At 55.4% G+C, this 17,849-nt stretch overlaps 1 protein-coding gene across 1 annotated transcript in view; it reads right to left on the minus strand.

Moving 5' to 3' along the window:
* Positions 1–16,567, minus strand: part of BAHD1 (bromo adjacent homology domain containing 1) — a 42,281-nt gene extending 25,714 nt beyond the window's left edge. The window contains exon 1 of the mRNA XM_068148526.1: positions 16,200–16,567. The gene's annotated coding sequence lies outside the window, so the exon portion shown is untranslated. The remainder of the gene's footprint in view (positions 1–16,199) is intronic.
* Between the last annotated feature and the right edge of the window lie 1,282 nt (positions 16,568–17,849).

Below are 17,849 nucleotides of genomic sequence, written 5' to 3' on the forward strand. Positions count from 1 at the left end.
GGCTCTGGCCAGGCTGATCTAGTGTGGGGTGTCCCTGCCCATGGCAGGGGGGTTGGAACTAGATGATCCTTGTGGTCCCTTCCAACCCTGACTGACACTGTGATACTATGAACTGGTTTAATGTATGAGGCCAGTCAAAAAATCATCAAGCATGACTGAATGGTGCTGCAGCACCTGGTTTCACAAGGCAGAACCAGGTGCTCCATCCCTGAGCTGGGGGCAAGGCACTCACCTGCAGGACTGAGCTCAGACTGGGGTGGCTTTGCTGCTGCTGTGGTTTCTCATTAACTGATTCTCCATGAAGGCAATGACCAGGCTGTGAGTGGGGAGAAAGGTGGGAGATGCTTACTGACAGCACACCCACGTGGAGTGTGGGGGAAGTCCCAAGATGCAGTAGTAGAAGAAAGGAAGGAGATTTTAGTCTGAAACGAAGTTACTACTGTCTTCATCAGACCAGCCTGAAGCTCCACCAGCACTAAGTGCTTGCAGTTAATTACTTGGTGATCACACTTTTCACTAGCTCACAATTAGCACTCTCAGGTTTAAGTGCCCAGCAATGGCTCTTTCCAGAGGTATCAGGGAGGTGGGGTTGGGCTGCAGAAACCCAAGCCCGGCCTCTGCACCATTCACCACACTGACCACCACAGCTGCCACATCTGGCTGAGGCAGAGGAGTCACCATGCCCACACAAACTTGATTTTGGTAGTCCAGGAAAGCCAAGGGCCTCAACACTCACACTGCCAAAGGTCCCAAGCAGAGCTAGAAGAACATCTGCATGATTTCTCCATCAGATTTCTGATGACACAACTCTCCAGGAAGGGAGAGGGAGGGATGATGTTGTGTGTCACACAACCCCAGCGTGATGGGGGTTGGAAGGGGACCTCTGGAAGGGGCCGACCCCATCGCCCAGCTCAGGAGTCGGGGAGCAGTGTAATGCCCCGGAAATCCATGAGGAATTAGTTCAGGACCTGCTGAGCCACTTGGACACTCACAAGTCCATGGGACCGGATGGGATCCATCCTAGGGTGCTGAGAGAGCTGGCGGATGAGCTGGCCAAGCCGCTCTCCATCATTTTCCTCCAGTCCTGGCTCACAGGTGAGGTCCCAGGTGACTGGAAACTGGCCACTGTGGTCCCCATCCACAAGAAGGGTCGGGTGGAGGAACCTGGAAACTCCAGGCCAGTCAGCCTGACCTCAGTGCCAGGGAAAGTGATGGAGCAGATAATCCTGGGGGCAATAACTGTGCACCTGAAGGATGGCCAAGGGCTCAGGTCCAGCCAACATGGATGTAGGAGGGGCAGGTCCTGCCTCTCCAACCTGATCTCTTTCTATGATCAGGTGACTGCCTGGTGGATGTGGGGAGGCCTGTGGATGTGGTCTGCCTGGACTTCAGCAAGGCCTTTGACACTGTCCCCCACAGCAAACTCCTGGCTAAGCTGTCAGCCCGTGGCTTGGACCACTACACTCTGTGCTGGGTTAGGAACTGGCTGGAGGGCCGGGCCCAGAGAGTGGTCGTGAACGGTGCCACATCCACCTGGCAGCCAGGCATCAGTGGTGTCCCCCAGGGATCAGTGCTGGGCCCTGTCCTCTTCAACATATTCATTGATGATCTGGATGAAGGGGTAGAGTCAGTCATCAGCAAGTTTGCAGATGACACAAAGTTAGGGGCAGATGTTGGTCAGTTAGAGGGTAGAAAGGCTCTGCAGAGGGACCTCGACCGACTGGACAGATGGGCAGAGTCCAACAGGATGGCATTCAACAAGTCCAAGTGCCGAGTGCTGCACTTTGGCTACGGCAACCCCATGCAGAGCTACAGGCTGGGGTCGGAGTGGCTGGAGAGCTCCCAAACAGAGAGGGACCTGGAGGTGCTGATCGACAGCCACCTGAATATGAGCCAGCAGTGTGCCCAGGTGGCCAGGAGGGCCAATGGCATCCTGGCCTGCATTAGGAATAGTGTGGCCAGCAGGAGCAGGGAGGTCATTGTGCCCCTGTACTCTGCTTTGGTTAGGCTGCACCTTGAGTCCTGTGTCCAGTTCTGGGCTCCTCAGTTTAGGAAGGACATCGAAACACTTGAGTGTGTCCAGAGAAGGGCAACAAGGCTGGGGAGAGGCCTTGAACACAGCCCTGTGAGGAGAGGCTGAGGGAGCTGGGATTGTTTAGCCTGGAGAAGTGGAGGCTCAGGGGTGACCTCATTGCCCTCTACAACTACCTGAAGGGTGGTTGTAGCCAGGAAGGGGCTGGTCTCTTCTCCCAGGCAACCAGCACCAGAACAAGGGGACACAGTCTCAAGCTGTGCCAGGGGAGGTTTAGACTCGAGGTGAGGAGGAAGTTCTTCACCGAGCGAGTCATTCGTCATTGGAATGAGCTGCCCGGGGAGGTGGTGGAGTCACCATCCCTGGAGGCGCTCAAGAGGGGATCGTACGTGGCACTTGGTGCCGTGGTCTGGTCATGGGGTCTGTGTTGATAGGTTGGACTCGATGATCCTCGAGGTCCTTTCCAACCTAAGTGATACTGTGATACTCTGGAGATCATCTGGCCCAACTCCCCTGCTGCAGCAGGGTCACTCAGAGCTGGTCACAGGAACCATTCCAGGTCAGGTTGTTTGGGGCTCTGAGCAAACTGCTCTAGTTACAGATGTCCCTGTTGACTGCAGGGCGACTGGGATAGGTGACCTGGAAAGGCTCACAGGAGGGACAGCAAGCAAGTCAGAAGACAAGCTATGGGGTCACAAATGATCCTGATGGGCCTGAAAAGCATTCAAAGTTTCAAAAGGCCATTAACAGGGACAAATACCCAACCTGCCAGCCAGGAATCCACCTGACCATGAGAAGAATCCTCTGGTGTGAGGGTGCTGGAGCCCTGGAGCAGGCTGCCCAGAGAGGCTATGGACTCTCCTCTGGAGAGATTCCAAGCCCCTGGCTGTTGTGCTGCTGGGCAAGCTGCTGTGGGTGCCCTGCTGGAGCAGGGGTTGGACTGGGATGAGCTCCAGAGGTCCCTTCCAACGCCCCTGTGCTGGAGTTTGATGAATCATCAGTTACACAAAGGCAGAACAAGCAAGGTGGGACTCTGCAGACAGCAGCTGAGGTTTGCTGAGGAACACAAGCTGGATGAGTCAACAACATCCCTCTGTTGTGAGAAGCATCAGCATCATCCTGGGGTAGATGCCCAAGAGAGCTGCATGTCAGCCACACTGCGCAGCGTGGAAGGAGTCCAGGAGGGAGCAGGCTCCAGCTGGCCCATGTCTGTCCTGCTCTGCAGTGCTGGAGGAGCCAAGGACTTGGAGGTGGCCGGCAAGGAGAGGGCGTAGGAGCTTACATCATGTGATTGAAAACATAAGAGGGTGGGGGAAGAAGTCCAGACCATGGAAGATGTTGATATGGCATTCTCCAGGGAATGGGAGGACAGGCCCCAGACTGCACTTAGGGAGGTGCAGAAGTCTTTTCCTACAGCCTTCTGCTGGGCTACAAAGAGCAGAAGATTACCTACAGAAATTGAGGTTAAAAAAAACCCCAACAAAAAACCACAAAGTGAAGAAGATCTGCGAGCAGCATCCTGGAGTAACTCATCCCCTGCCCTCGGCAGGGTGACCGACCGCCCGAGGTCCTGCTGGCTGCACACAGATTGTGGGGCCACAGAGCTGGAGAAGGAGCTGCAAAGCTTGAGTGAGGTTGACACCATGTATTTGTCAGAGCAGGCAGGTTCAGAGCACACCTCTGCAGCTTCCACACCTGGCACCTTGGTGTCAGGCTCACAGCACTTCTCATGAGGCTGCACCAAAAAGGGGCTGCTGGCCCCAAGCGAGTGCTGCGCTGACTCCGTACCAGGTGTCACGCGACAGCAGCTCACAGACCTGTTCTCTGCAAGCTCCTGAGCACCAAAAGCCACAACTTGCTCTGAGACCAAGCCAGCCTCATTACGTGGCTTCCAGCACAGCTCTCACACACAGTTATCCCATGTTTATTCATACCTGGACATTTCACTTGCAGACCCGAGGCCACAGAGAGGCCCACCTGCTCCTGAAGCAAAGGCACCATCTCTTCTCAAGGAGAACCCAGCAACCACAAGTCTTTGAAGACTTCAATTTTCACATCACTGCAGGTCACCATGAAGCCAGTATGAATTCTAGAGGCTAAAGCAGCAGATCTCTGCCAAAGGAACATAATTACAACTCACTCTTGGGAACCACAGAGCCTTCCAACAGTTCAAACTAACTGGATTTTCAGGAAGGTTCCTTGAAGTCAGGCTGTAGTTCAGAACATCTAAGCGTGTTGAGTGATGAAGACAAGAGTCCTCCAAGTGCAAGCTGCTCCTCACAGATGGGTGCTCTGAGACACTGAAGACAGCACCCTCTGCCTCCTCCAGCTATGGCTTCATGGAGAGTGGATTTACAACAAAGAAGAGCAAAACCTTGGAGGGGCTCCCAGCACCAGCAAGTAGAAGAACAAAATAATCAGTATCACCCCTTGAGTATCAGCTACAGAACCTGAGAACATGGAGATGTTCAGCACATGGGGCAGATGGATGGGGAGGAGAAAAATGCCCTGGTGCATCCCAGCCACCAGCACAAGATCACCTGGGTATGAGCAGCAGTTCAGAGCTAGACTCCAGTGGGGCTGCAGTACAGGAGACCGAGTCTGAAGCTAGAGTACTGTAAATCTGAGCAGGGAGGGATCAGAGAGGGATGCCTGCAGCTGCCAGAGCTGCCAGCTGAAGCAGAGCCAAAGTGGCAGCCGGAGACGCTTGCAGCTACTGGCTGAAGGGCAGAACTGGCAGAAAGTTTCCAGGAGCTGCTGGAAGATCCAGGAGAGCTGCAGCAAGCTCTGCTTTCCCAGGCTGTGCCCAGACAGGGCAGGGTAAACAGCTGATAAGGGCACATGTGTAACAAACTCCCCCTGCGCTGACTGAAGAAGCCTGCTGCCACACAACCACAGCCCCAAGGACAACTCCATGGCCTGCTGCCCACCTTCCCAGAGCCACTTTTGCTGCTGGCAACCCACATCTCAAGAAAGTTGATCCAAAGAGGAGCTGATGCTGGGCAAGAGAAGCAGTGAGCTTTGAGCTGATGAGGAAAGACAGAGAGAGCTGGGGCTTTCCAGGCTGGGAAAAAGCAGACTGAGGGGGGATCAGCACTTCAAGGGTGGGTGTCAGGAGGATGGGACCAGGCTTTGTTCAGTGGTGCCCAGTGACAGCACAAGGGGCCATGAGCACAGAGTGGAACATCAGAAGCTGAATCTAAACACGAGGAAGAACTTTAATTGAAGGGTGCTGGAGCCCTGGAGCAGGCTGCCCAGAGGGGTGGTGGAGTCTCCTTCTCTGTAGACTTTCAAGACCCACCTGGATGTGTTCCTGTGTGACTTGCCGGGGTGATGCTGCTTTGGTAGGGGGGTTGGACTCCATCTGCAGAGGTCCCTTCCAGCCCTACCATTCTGTGATTCTGAGAGTTTCTGCCTCATGTGGCAGTCAGAGCACAGAGCACCCAGGCAGGACGTCCCCAGGCAGCAGAGCTTCATCTCTCGCTCCAGCTCTTTGTCACAGGAAGCACCTGACGCCCCGGCGTGCCAGCGGCGTCCTGGACACTACGACACTCTCCCACTTTAGAGCTCCAAAGTCAGCACCTCCTTACTCATTTCAACAACCAAGACAAACATTGCATTTAGTGGCTGCATCAGCAGGCAGAAATGCAGCCCTCTGCAAGAAGCCAGGCTGACTTCCAGCTTCTCCTGAAGCTCAGCTCTCAATTAAAGATGAATTCCTCTAAATGTGGAGGTGAAAGACCAACCCTCATTCCTCCTGAGCAGAAACCAACTGCAGATTCTGTCTTGGAGTCCCCAGGCTGCTCTGCTGCTTTCTGCCCTGCTCACAGCTTTGCCACACAGAGCTGAGATGCTTCTCATCCGTGCAGTGAGCTCTGTTTGGTCTCTGCTGTGGCTGACCCTCCTTGCTGATACAATCTGCCCAGAGAAGTCTCTGGGGAGACCTTGGAGCAGCCTTCCAGTACCTGAAAGGGCCTACAAGAAAACTGGGGAGGGACTTTCTACAAGGGCTTGCAGTGATGGAAGGGGAAAGCTTTGAGTGGAAGAGTGGAGATTAGGAAGAAGTTGTTTACAGTGAGGGTGGTGAGACAGTGGAACAGGCTGCCCAGGGAGGCTGTGGCTGCCTCCTCCCTGGAGGTGTTCAAGGCCAGGCTGGATGAGGCCTTGAGCAACCTGGGCTGGTGGGAGGCGTCCCTGCCCACGGCAGGGGGGTGGAACAGGATGCCTTTCCAATCCAAACCATTCTGTGAGCCTATGATCTGCCAAAGACACCGAACACCAGCAAGCCCAAATGGCCTCACGCTCAGCCTGTCCTTACACATTTACTTTCATACCTCTGGGAGGTTCAGCATCCTTGAGCTCCTAAGTGTCTGGGGAATCTCATGCTATGGGTGCAAGATGAACCCTCAGAGATCTGCAGCACCTTCACCTTGTCTGAGTGACCAGAATCACAGCATCTGATTGCTTGGAAAAGACCTCCAAGAGCAAGTCCAGCCCTCAACGCAACACCACCACGGCCACCAAACCATGTCCCCACACATTTCTTGAACACCTCCAGGGACAGTGATCCCACCACCTCCCCGGGCAGCCTGTTCCAGTCCCTGACTACTAAAGGTATCCCAACAGATCTATCAGGCAGCAGACATCCCAACAGATCTCCTGGTACTCAGGCAACACCCCCCTCAAACCAGCAGAGCCCCAGCACACAGCACTAACACACTCTGCTGTTCTGCTCACACCACCAGGACACTGATCTTGAGTTTACCTAAACGCTCCCAATTTATATTTTTAAGGGAGTTTAATTCTTGGTAGAAAGACTTCTTTGGGTGGGACAGGGAGAGGCATCTACAGCTGCTCTGTTCAGCTGTGGGAGCAGGCAGCATTTTGTGTGAGTCTTCCACCCTGCTAGGAAGGACAAAAAATTCAGATGAATTGTGACTCTCAGATTCTGCATGGGAAAGCGCAGAGCTCCAAGAGCTGGGAGGAGGCCACAGGGACAGCACCTGAAGCTGCTCTGCCCCCTTGTATTTTTTGTTTGTTTAATTTGCTGGTTTCATTCACACAGAACACAGCCTCCTCCAGGAGGAACTATCTGACCTTGGAGTCCTGCAAGCACTGCTCTGGGAAGGGTTACTGCAGCCAGCAAGGTTTCTAATCATGTTTAAGTAGCTGAAAGTACAAACGCTGCTGTTGTGCTTTCTTCCCAGCCCCTCCATGGTCCAGCTCCCCCCCTGCCTCCAATGGTTTCCCTGGAAACATATGCAAGCTCAAATTGGATTGACATTCACTTAGTGGACAGATGGAGTTGGGAACAGCCCAGTGCCTGAAATTCAAGGCCAAGTCTCGGGATATGTCACATTAACAGCACAAACCCCACCCCTCTACGCTCCCCAGGCCCCCCAAACTTTGTAGGAAGGTTAAGGATCTCCTAATTACTCAGCAGTGAGCCTGGAGGTGGCATCTGAAGCAAGGTCAGAGACTGCCCATTGTGCTGGCCTGAAAGCAGCAGGCCTGAAAGCAGCAGGCCGAGCACGCGACCTTGTTTGGAGGGAAGGATTTCATTTTTGTCAAACACAAGAGTTCCTAAGCTCATTAGTGGCTTCAGGCAGGACAACTGATGCCAGTCACACTTGTGCAGAGCACAGAGGAGCCTCTGGCAGGCAGGGATGTGCCATCCACGCTGGATTGGCCTTACTTCCATCAGACACTTGGGTAGGAGCTGACTTGTAGAATTGCTTGGGTTGGGAAAGACCTCCAAGATCAACCTAAGACCACTATGGCCATCAAACCACAGCCTGGACCTGCAGCTCCCTCCTTCCCCAGCACCCAGAGGGACAGAGACTTTATCAAAGCTTTACAACCCTGCAGGTGCCAAGGCTGCAATTTCAGCAAAGCTGGTGATTTATTCTGCAGTGGGAATTATTCCCTGGCTCTTCTTCCACTTTATGGGCAGGAATGGAAATGGCAAGGAATGGAAATAGCTCTCTTTTTTTTGCAGTGCTTCCCAAGCTCTCTGTCCTCTCTAACAGGATTTGGAAGGATTCACATCTCTGCAAGCAGGACAGGAGAAGTCCCAAAGAACTGCATCCCTAGAGATTTGTCATGAAGCCCATCATCTGAGGAAGGGAGAGCAAGCAGGCAGTGCTCTGGTGAGGGGAAAGCAGGGCAGACAGCAGCCCTGGTGTGCTCTGCCTTGCCATGTGCCCTGCCCAGCACGTGCTTCGTGATTGTAGGTACCACCTCCAGCTAATTAGCTGTGTGACAGAGCTGGGGTTAATAAGTGATTGTTCAGGGCACAAAGCCCTGAAACGCCTGCACAAGGAATGGAAGGGAACCAACTTCCTCAGCTCTCAGGAATTTCCAGTTTGGAATTTACCTGTGTGAGCTGTCAGGATTTCCACACCTGCCCTGACACTGCCCTTTCAGCAGGCCTTTAAAAGGAAATTGATTATCACTGCCAAATCCCTTTGCCTTTGCTGTCCTGCTCACCTTGGAGAGACCCACAGCATCTTACCCTGAGCCACCCCCAGCCTCGCTCATGCGGACTGACTTTGGCTGAGCTCAGACAAAGAAACCAACCCAAATTTGCCTCTTGCATGTTTTTAGGTGCTTGGTTTGGGTTGCTGTGGGTTTGCTGCTGTTGATGTGTTTTAAATTTAAACCCTCCTGCTGCACTCCAGTTTCATTCACAAGCCTGTGCTCTCCTCTTACCAATCTGTGATTATTGCTGGTTACTCCTTTCCATCCTACCCCTGCAGTGGGGGAGGGAATCAGGGAATCATTTGGGTTGAAGAAAGCCTCCAAGACCAACAAGTCCAGCCATCAACACCACCATGGCCAGGAAACCCTATGTCTATGTTTCTTGAATGCCTCCAGGGATGGGGACTCCACCCCACCCCGGGCAGCCTGTGCCAGGCCCTGACCACTCTTGTAGGATTCCCCCCCCCCCTAAAATCCCACCTAACCCTCCCCAGGCACAGCTTCAGGGCATTGCCTCTCATTCTATCACCTGATACTAAGGAGAAGTGTCTGACCCCCACCTAGCTCCAACCTCCTGTCAGGGAGCTGTAGAGAGCAATGAGGTCTCCCCTCAGCCTCCTCTTCTGCAGGCTGAACAACCCCAGCTCCCTCAGCTGCTCCTCACCAGACCTCTTCTCAGACCCTCTCTCCACCCCACTAACTAAATCCTTTTTATGGTTTCCCCTAACCTAAATCAGCAGGAATGTGCTCACCTGCCCTAAGCCAGCCAGGACTCCCATCAGGGAGAGGGAAATGCTGAGCGCTCTCCCTTTTAGGCTCTCTTAGTTAAAAGACTCTTTGGTTTAAGAACTTCCCAGGCAGATGCTCCTGGCTCTGCCAGCACCACACTGCTGCAGCTGGGTCCTGCTCCCTGCAGCAGCCTGCAGAAAGAGTCAACTCAACCCATCCTTCCCCCTCATGCCTCCAGCCTCCCCATCCTTCCTTGGTTGCCAATTGCAGGCTGTTGCAGGTCTTGTGCAGGCGCTGGGGGACACAATGAGCAGCAGAGGAGAAGGCGAAGGCAGCGAGACTCGTGGCGCTCGGGGCTCTGCACAGGCCACAGCCAGGAACAATAGAAGGCCATGCATGGTGTGCAGGATGAAGCAGCACAGTCAGTGATGCCAGCACATCTCGATGCCTCCCAGTGCTGCGATTTCATTTTAAAAATGATAATTCCCCCCCGGATGAGCTGCTGGCCAAGTGCCTTTATTCCAATCAACGCTAGGGAAATGCCTCTTTATTTCCAAGAGCACCATAAATAATTTGCAATACTGATAGGCAGGCAGTTGCTAAAAGCCAAGATCTTTTATTAAGAATAATAATAAAACATAAATGCAGCCTGCTGAGCTGCAGAGTTTCAAAGCTGAGCATCAGAGAGCCCTTCCCAACTGCTCGAAGAACAATGGGTGCAGCAGCGCTCCTGGGACGTGGCTTACAGAGCGGGGGGGAATAAATCATCATTTGGTTGTTCAGTCACACCTTTGTTCGAGGGAAGTGGGACACCAGGAGTACAGCAACTGGCAGCTCTGAACCGAAGCATCACCCTGCTCCTGAACACCGCACATGAACACAAACCCCACTCCGGGTCAGCCCCGCAGGAGCCACCTGCTCCATCTGCCGTTTCCAGAGACACTGACACCCACAACACACAGGAGAGCACCAGAGCAGGGGGATGTGGCAGCAGAAAAAGGCCCACCTGGGCTCCATGACACCCTTAGACAACCACAACCTGTATCATCCTTAAAGCCTCCTGCTTCAGCACCCAACACAGGGGATGGCACAAGCTAACACCCCAGCGGGTACTCACCTGCAGTGCTGTGTCCAGCTATGTAGCTCACAACACAGGGATGTGGATCTGCTGGAGCAGGTCCAGAGGAGGCCATCAGGATGGTCAGAGGGCTGGAGCATCCCTGCTACAGGGACCTGCTGGGAGAGCTGGGGCTGTTCAGCCTGGAGAAGGTTCTAGGGAGACCTCAGAGCTGCATTTCAGCATCTGAAGGGGGCTACAGAAAGGCTGGGGAAGGACTGCTGTTTAGAAGCACCTGTGGGGACAGGATGAGGGGCAATGGTTTGGAACTGGAGCAGGGCAGATTTAGGTTTGACATCAGGAGGAAGTTCTGCACAGTGAGGGTGGGGAGATGCTGGGACAGGTTGCCCAACAGGAGCAGGTTGCAGCGGCCCCATTCATGGTCACACTTGCTGGGGCTCTGGATGGAGATGTCCCTGCTGACTGCAGGAGGTTTGGACAAGACGTCCTCTGAAGGTCCCTTCCAACCCAGTGCATTCTGCAATTCTATGACTGATTCTGGGACAAGCCAACACCACTGCCATGAGACCTTTCAGTCCCAGTGCTTGGCTGGAAGTGTCCCAGCAACCCCCTCTCAAAAGCCCATATGCCTGCCTCTGAGCACACTGGGACAGCCAAGGATAGAGAACTACAAACCCAAAGATGAAAAGCAGCCCTCAGGGAGTACCTCACCAAGCACCTTCACCTCCAAACCATCTCAGATTGTGCCAAGCAGTGCTAAAACCAGCATTTCTGGCTGTGCCACGTGTGAGAAGCACAGAGCTACAGCCTGGACACACCGTGCTCTCCACAAGCTGACACATCCTCTACCCACCCTCCTGGGGGTCATCTGCTGTGCTGCACGCTAGCAGCACAGCTGGGGTGCCCAGGGGGACTGTCCAGTGCCTCTGGCGGGTTATGCTGAGCACTCCCACGGCATTTAAGTGGCTGAGGAAAGATGTTTCTCCCTGGCAGCAGAACAAGAGGCCATGGCCTGACACTGTGCCAGGGGAGGGTTAGGCTGGACATTAAGAAGAATTTCTTTCCTGCAAGGGTGGTCAGGTGTTGAAACAGGCTGCCCAGGGAGGTGGAGTAACAGGATCACAGGATGTTCAAGACATGGACATGGTGGTCTTGGGTTAATGATAGGACTCAATGACCCTAGAGGTCTTTCCAACTGGAACAATTCCATGGTTCTATGTCCAGTCCCCCACCAGCAGAAGCCTGATTAACAGCTGCCTAAGCTGCCAGCAGGCACATGGCTAGAGAAGCCCAAAGTCAGAAGCATCTCTTGTTTCTGACTCCAATGGAGATCAAATCAATAATGAGACCACGTTGATTTAACCCTCAGAGCTCTCACACTTGCAGCTCCCGTGCTGGCAAACAGCATTCCTGACCTGGGGAAGACACACTGAAAGGTAAAACTAAGGGGTTTGGTTTGTTCTCGCGATGGAAAGGAACAGGGTTGTAAACCCCACTGGGACCTGTGCCGGTGGGATGAGGAAGAGAGGTGAGGAAGGCAGTTTCCCTGCTTGCTGCTTCCCTCTCCAGGCCAGGAGTCAGCTGGACCTACAGAAAGGACCCTTCACATGTGGGACAACACGATGGGCCAGATCTAAACAAACTCCATGGGTGCCTCAATGATTAGCTGAACGTGGGACAACCAGCTGCTTCTCCAGGCAGGTCACCCTCGTTTTCAGCTGCATTTCATCCAAACTGGAGAGCAGCACTGCTCTCCCCAGCACACTGGCTTCCACCTCAAAGTCTCCTTTGGAAGTGATATTCCTGTCCTAACAATAGTTCAGGGATTTTAAGAAGAGGTTCAGGTTGTGCTTTCCACATCTGCCAGCTCCATGCTCTCTCCTGCTTCGAATGGGTTTTCGCCCACATTGCAAGAGGAATTAAATCCCAGCGGCACAAATATTGACAGGACAGAACAGGTGCAAAATGAATTCATTTTAAATCAGATTTGTATTTATTCTTCTTAATGGCATCCTTTGCTTTAACTTTTCCATGATAACATCAGTCTCATTTAATTTCACAGCAACAGAAGGATTTCCATGGTCCTGCTCTTCTAGTGGAAGGGTCTTAAGTCACATGAATTATCACTGTGACTTTACTTTCTACTTCCATATAATAAAGCTTTCTGCTGCAGTATCAAGTTTTGACAGTAGCTGGGTCAAGGCCCATCGTGTTGTCCCACATGTGAAGGGTCCTTTCTGTAGGTCCAGCTGACTCCTGGCCTGGAGAGGGAAGCAGCAAGCAGGGAAACTGCCTTCCTCACCTCTCTTCCTCATCCCACCGGCACAGGTCCCAGTGGGGTTTACAACCCTGTTCCTTTCCATCTCGAGAACAAACCAAACCCCTTAGTTTTACCTTTCAGTGTGTCTTCCCCAGGTCAGGAATGCTGTTTGCCAGCACAGGAGCTGCAAGTGTGAGAGCTCTGAGGGTTAAATCACCATGGTCTCCTTACAGATAACTCAGAGGAGCATGCTGGCCCTGAATTTCAATACTTTCTGTCGTTAAAAGCCATGCTTTGGTCCAGCTGAGAACAGAGACACTGTGCTGAACAGCCACAGCATTCCTGACAAATCCTCCTCTGCTCCAAGCCTTACAGCAGTCTCACCCTGAAGCAAGGGGCACAATCCCTGCTGAGCACCAGCCACGAAGCAGCTCCCTTTTCTTGCCCCCAGGAGCACAGCTGTGCCCAGAACACCCAAGAGCCATCACGCCCAGAGGGAGGATCTGAAGATGGACACTCACCTACAGCTGCCATACAACCCATGTACTCACAGCTCACCTACAACCTGCCTGGATGGAGAGACACCACAAAGTGAAGCAGGAGACCAAGCCAGAGGGTCAGAAAGCCCCTGGGAACACCAAACCTCCCCAGCCACCATCTACACAGCTAGCCCAGCCTGCGGCACAACACAGCTTCTGTTTGAAGCCTTTTTAGTTTTATGACTTGTTTCCAGGGTTTGTTTGGTTGTTTTTATAACTAGATATACACACACATGATCTCTTCTGTGTTCCCTCAGCTGCTGTTTCATGCTATTAACAATGTGATAATTGTGACTTATTAGTTTAGCTGGTTGGGTGCAAAGTGGGAGTTGCTCCTGTGGTGACTTCACTGGGGTGCATCACTGTGGTTAACCGGACGGGGGGTGGGAGCAATAAAGAAATAAAGTCCCCACACATCTCCTTCTGGATGAAGCATCTGCAGGTGAGAGGGTTTGATGTGACTGCCCCACTCCTGGAGCAGCAGCCAGCACCATCCATTCATGCTCTCCTGACCCGAGCCTGACGCCGAGAGCCAGCTCACCTCAGCCCACCGTTTCTAATTATTTTCACTTGTTGACTTTGGAAAGATTTACTGCTCAGGGCTTATTTTGGTGCTGTGGTAATATTAGAAAAGCATTTGCTGAAGGGTGTCTTACCCCCAAAATAATCACTATCTAAATCAGAGAGCCACAGCCAGCTCCAGCACATGTGTCCCACACTCCCAACAGCTCCACAATCACACAGCAGCAATTAACACCATCGCAGCAAACAAAATTAGCGTAAGCACTCTGCCCAGAGAGGCTAAAATAACCAAATAAATAATAAAGCTGCCAGACTGGAGACAGAAAGGTGATGGAGATGACTGGCAAGAAGGGCAAAGCACCACCAGCAGACTAATGGAGGCAGCTGGAGGAGGAAACCTCAGCAGCTTCAGAAACAACAACATTGCTGTGACAGAACCAAGACCCTGGCTGGCTTCCCCCAGACATTGCACTTCCAAGCGACACTGTGCCGTGAGACTGCCACCATCAACCCACAGCAAACAGCATCCAGAGCAGAGCCACGCTCCCAAGGCTGAGTGGATCACTGTCACCTGCAGGCTTGACCTTCTCCAGCCGATTTTACACCTAGAAGTGATGCTGCACCTCACTGGGGCAGCAATTCTGAGCACCAGCAGCTGGGAAACCTCTGCTGCTGCTCCAATTGAGATCCTGCACTGACTGCATTAGGAAAACAAACAGAAATCAATGTTTAAATCTAACAGGGTCCTGTGAAGTCAGACTGAGGCCCCATTTCCCATCGCCAGCAAGTATTTAGACAGTTCCAGCTGAAGCTGGAGAAGGATTCAGGTAGCCAGGAGATGCCAAACATGAAGGATGGCTGGGGATGAATATGTTAGCAGGGTACTTCTGCTAAAGCCATCAGCAGCATGCTGGTATTTAAATCACATTAAGATTTCAGAAGCATCAGTCGATCACACAGCTTGTGTCATTCTGCCTCTCACAACCAAACGGCTGGAAACCTTCAAACAGCCCCCCTGAAAGCCCCCCCAGGACAGAGCCCTGCAAGCACAGCACCCAGGAGCACGCTGAGCCTGCCTGTCTGGCACAAGCACCTTCTAATTGTGGCAAACTGATGGACAGATCAATTAACCAGGCAAGCCAGAGCCCAGCCAAGCCAAGCCTCTTGCTCCCAGGCTGACAGCACCAGGGGCAGCTGTGTTCTTCACCACAAAACCAAACCAGAACCTTTCAGGTAAGGGCTTGTGGAAGGAGAGAGACATGAGTAGGGGAGGGGACAGAAGGCAAAGAGAATAGATCCCAATTGCTCCTATTTTCCAAGTTCTCAAGGCTGCTCTTGATAAAGAGAAGAGATGCCCATGGCGGGGTATGGACATCCCCTGGACGTGGCTGTCTGTGGAGCAGTCACCCGGTAAGCACTCACCAGTCTGCCCAGATCTGCCCAGTCACATGTGCTGGCTCCTGCGCCTGGTAGAAGCAGCTGGAAAAGAGGGAGCCAGCAGAGCTGCCTCCATTAGGAGCCACCACTACACAAAAGGAGGAGAGGAAACAAGCTCCGAGACACCGGGAGCTGCCGATGGCAAGGGAGAGATGGCCACGGGAAACGGGTGGCAAAGTGCGGCCAGCGGCGTGAAAACACGCTGGGAACGCAAACTCCTGTGCCGTGCCCCTCGATGGCACCTGCCCTGACAGCGACACGACACTCGACAGTCACGACATTGCCCACACCGAGCAGCCAGCGAGAAGAAACTCGAGGGACTTGCCGGCTCAATTCACGGCGCCCAGGACGCGCGGGTGTTATTTCCACGTCCAGGCGTGGGGGACCCCCCCAGAACGCCGAAATCACCGCCGCCAACTTCCCGACGGGCAGAGCCCGTTCTGCCGTCCCGAGCCCACTCCGCACCGGGAGGGACCGGCCCGGGGTCGAGCAGCTCCAGCAGCACCCGCTGCCGGCGGTTTTCCCCGGGAATCGCCTCCCACAAGCCGGCACCGCGCCGCGGAACCTTCCCCTGCCCGTTGTGCAACACCCCCGGGGGCAACAATCCCCCAGCCTGAGCCCGCACCGGTTCCGGCCCCCGCGCCCCGCCTGTCAGCCGGCCCCGCCGCCTTTGTCCTGCCGAGCCACGGGGGCCAGGACGGGTTCGCCTCGGGGGAGGGAAGCGCTGGGCTCCGGGATGAAGCTTGGCGGGGCCGGTGGGAACTGGAGGGGGTGTGGGGTGTTAAGGCTCAGCCTCGCCGCACCGGGACTTCGCAAGTTAACGGCTGCCCAACCGCCGACCGCACCTGAGAGCGGCCAGGCTCACCTGCCGCCGAGGCCGCTTGCCCGCCGGGCACCGAGCCGCGGCCGCCCGCGGTGCCCAAGGGTTCCCACCACCGCCGGAGCCGCCTACCTCCATCAGCGAGGAAAGTTCCCGGTGGCCTCGCTTCCCCCCCGCCACCTCCCACCCTGCGGCGGCAGCACCTGCTCCCGGCCCGCCGGAGTTTACTGGGAGGGCGGAGGGAACGCGGCGGCGCCGCGGCGCTCCTCCGGGAGGTCGAGCACTGCCGCGTGGGGACTCACCGGGGCGCGCTCCCGCCGCCGCTGGGCTGCCGCAGGCCCCGCTTGGGGAGAGATCCAACGACGGGAGCCCTCCCGGGGCGCCCGACTCCCGGGCTCCACGCTGCTGCGTCAGCGCCGCCCTCCTCCTCTGCTGCCACCGCCTCCTCTCCGGCAGCCGGGATGGGGATGAGGCGGCCCCCACTGCTGCTGTCGCCGCCGCCCACCCTTTTCTCAGGGCGTCGTGATCCGGCACAGCCCGGGCAGGCGGCGCACAGAGGCCGGGAGCGGGCGGGGGCGGGCGCCGGGGCCGCGGGCAGCGGCGGCAGCAGTGGCAACAGCAGCAGGAGGAGGAGAAGGAGGAGGAGGCGCAGCCGCCGCCGCCGCCGCGAACTCCCCGCAAGCCGCGAGCCCCTCCGGCCTCCTTCCTGCTTCCTCGTCCACAGCCAATCATCAGCCGCCGCTCCGCCGACATAGCCAATCACCTGCCTTCCTGCCCGCCGCACTGACCAATCGCAGCGCAAGTCACCGCCCCCTTGCCCCCCCTCACAGCCCCGCTCACTTCACACACACCTCCCTCCCCCCCCCATCCGCGCCCCGGTCCCGGTTTCCCCCTTCACCTTCTCCTTCGTTCGGATCCGGCCCCGCCCGGCCCCTAGCCTCACGCCGCGGCCCGCAGACACCGGCAGAGGCGCCGCGGTGCCGGGGGTGCCGCCCCCTTCTTCCCCTGGGAGGGCACATCGGGCGGGGGGCACCAGGGCAGCCCCGCTTTGCTCAGCGGACGGTGACCCGCTGTCAGCGCGGCGAGCGCCGGCCGTTCCCTTGCGCCCCCCGAGACGCCTGCACACCCTGGGGTCGTTACCACAGCCTCCCCGCCTGGGCACCGGCGGCCTGCGAGGCCCGGTGGGTGACCACGGCCGGGCCCCACTGCCCCGTCGCCACCGGGTTTCCCCCGTGCTCACCCCGCCGGTGCTCCCCGTCGCCGTCCCAAACCGGGCTGATGCACTCTAACTCTGCAAAAGTTTGGCGTCCCGGCAGACGGCGGGAGCAGGGCGGTGGGAGATGCAGCCGAGGAGAGGGCGACAGTGTCGGGAGGCTCGATGCCTGTTGTGCTCACCCCCATCGTCCCAGGGGAGCCGGGGATGGCAGGACCCTCCCCGTCTGGTTGCTGTCCTCCGCGAGCAGCGCAGCACCGGTTGGCATCCCACTGCTTTGAGGCCAGCAGGGGATTATCCGTCCCCCCCAACTGCAGCAAGATTGGACTTGAGACTCCAACTCAGCTCAGGCCATGATTCCATGACCAGCAGCCCCAGAGCTTCCCCTCACAGCCTGTCCCTATCAGGACGCATTGAGTCCTCACCGGGACGTGGTCTGCATGGATTCCACCAGGAGGCCTGAGACACGACAAGGATTTCTTGTAGAATCACAGAAATCACAGAACTGTTTGGGCTGGGACAGACCTACAACCCAAACCTCGAGTCCAGCCATCAACCTAAGACCGCAGTGGCCATCAAACCATGTCCCAGAGTGCCACATCCACACACTTCTTGAGGTGTTCTTGAACACCTCCAGGGATGGTGCCTCTTCTTCCCAAGTAGAAGAGCATCCAAACCTCTCCATATTCTCCTGAAAAATGTTTTTTTAAAACCATAGGATCTGGAACAAGCCTTGAGA

This window comes from Melanerpes formicivorus, unplaced genomic scaffold, assembly GCF_026170545.1.
Source record: "Melanerpes formicivorus ecotype bairdi unplaced genomic scaffold, bMelFor1.0.p_v2 SCAF_16, whole genome shotgun sequence".
Classification (NCBI taxonomy): Eukaryota; Metazoa; Chordata; class Aves; order Piciformes; family Picidae; genus Melanerpes; species Melanerpes formicivorus.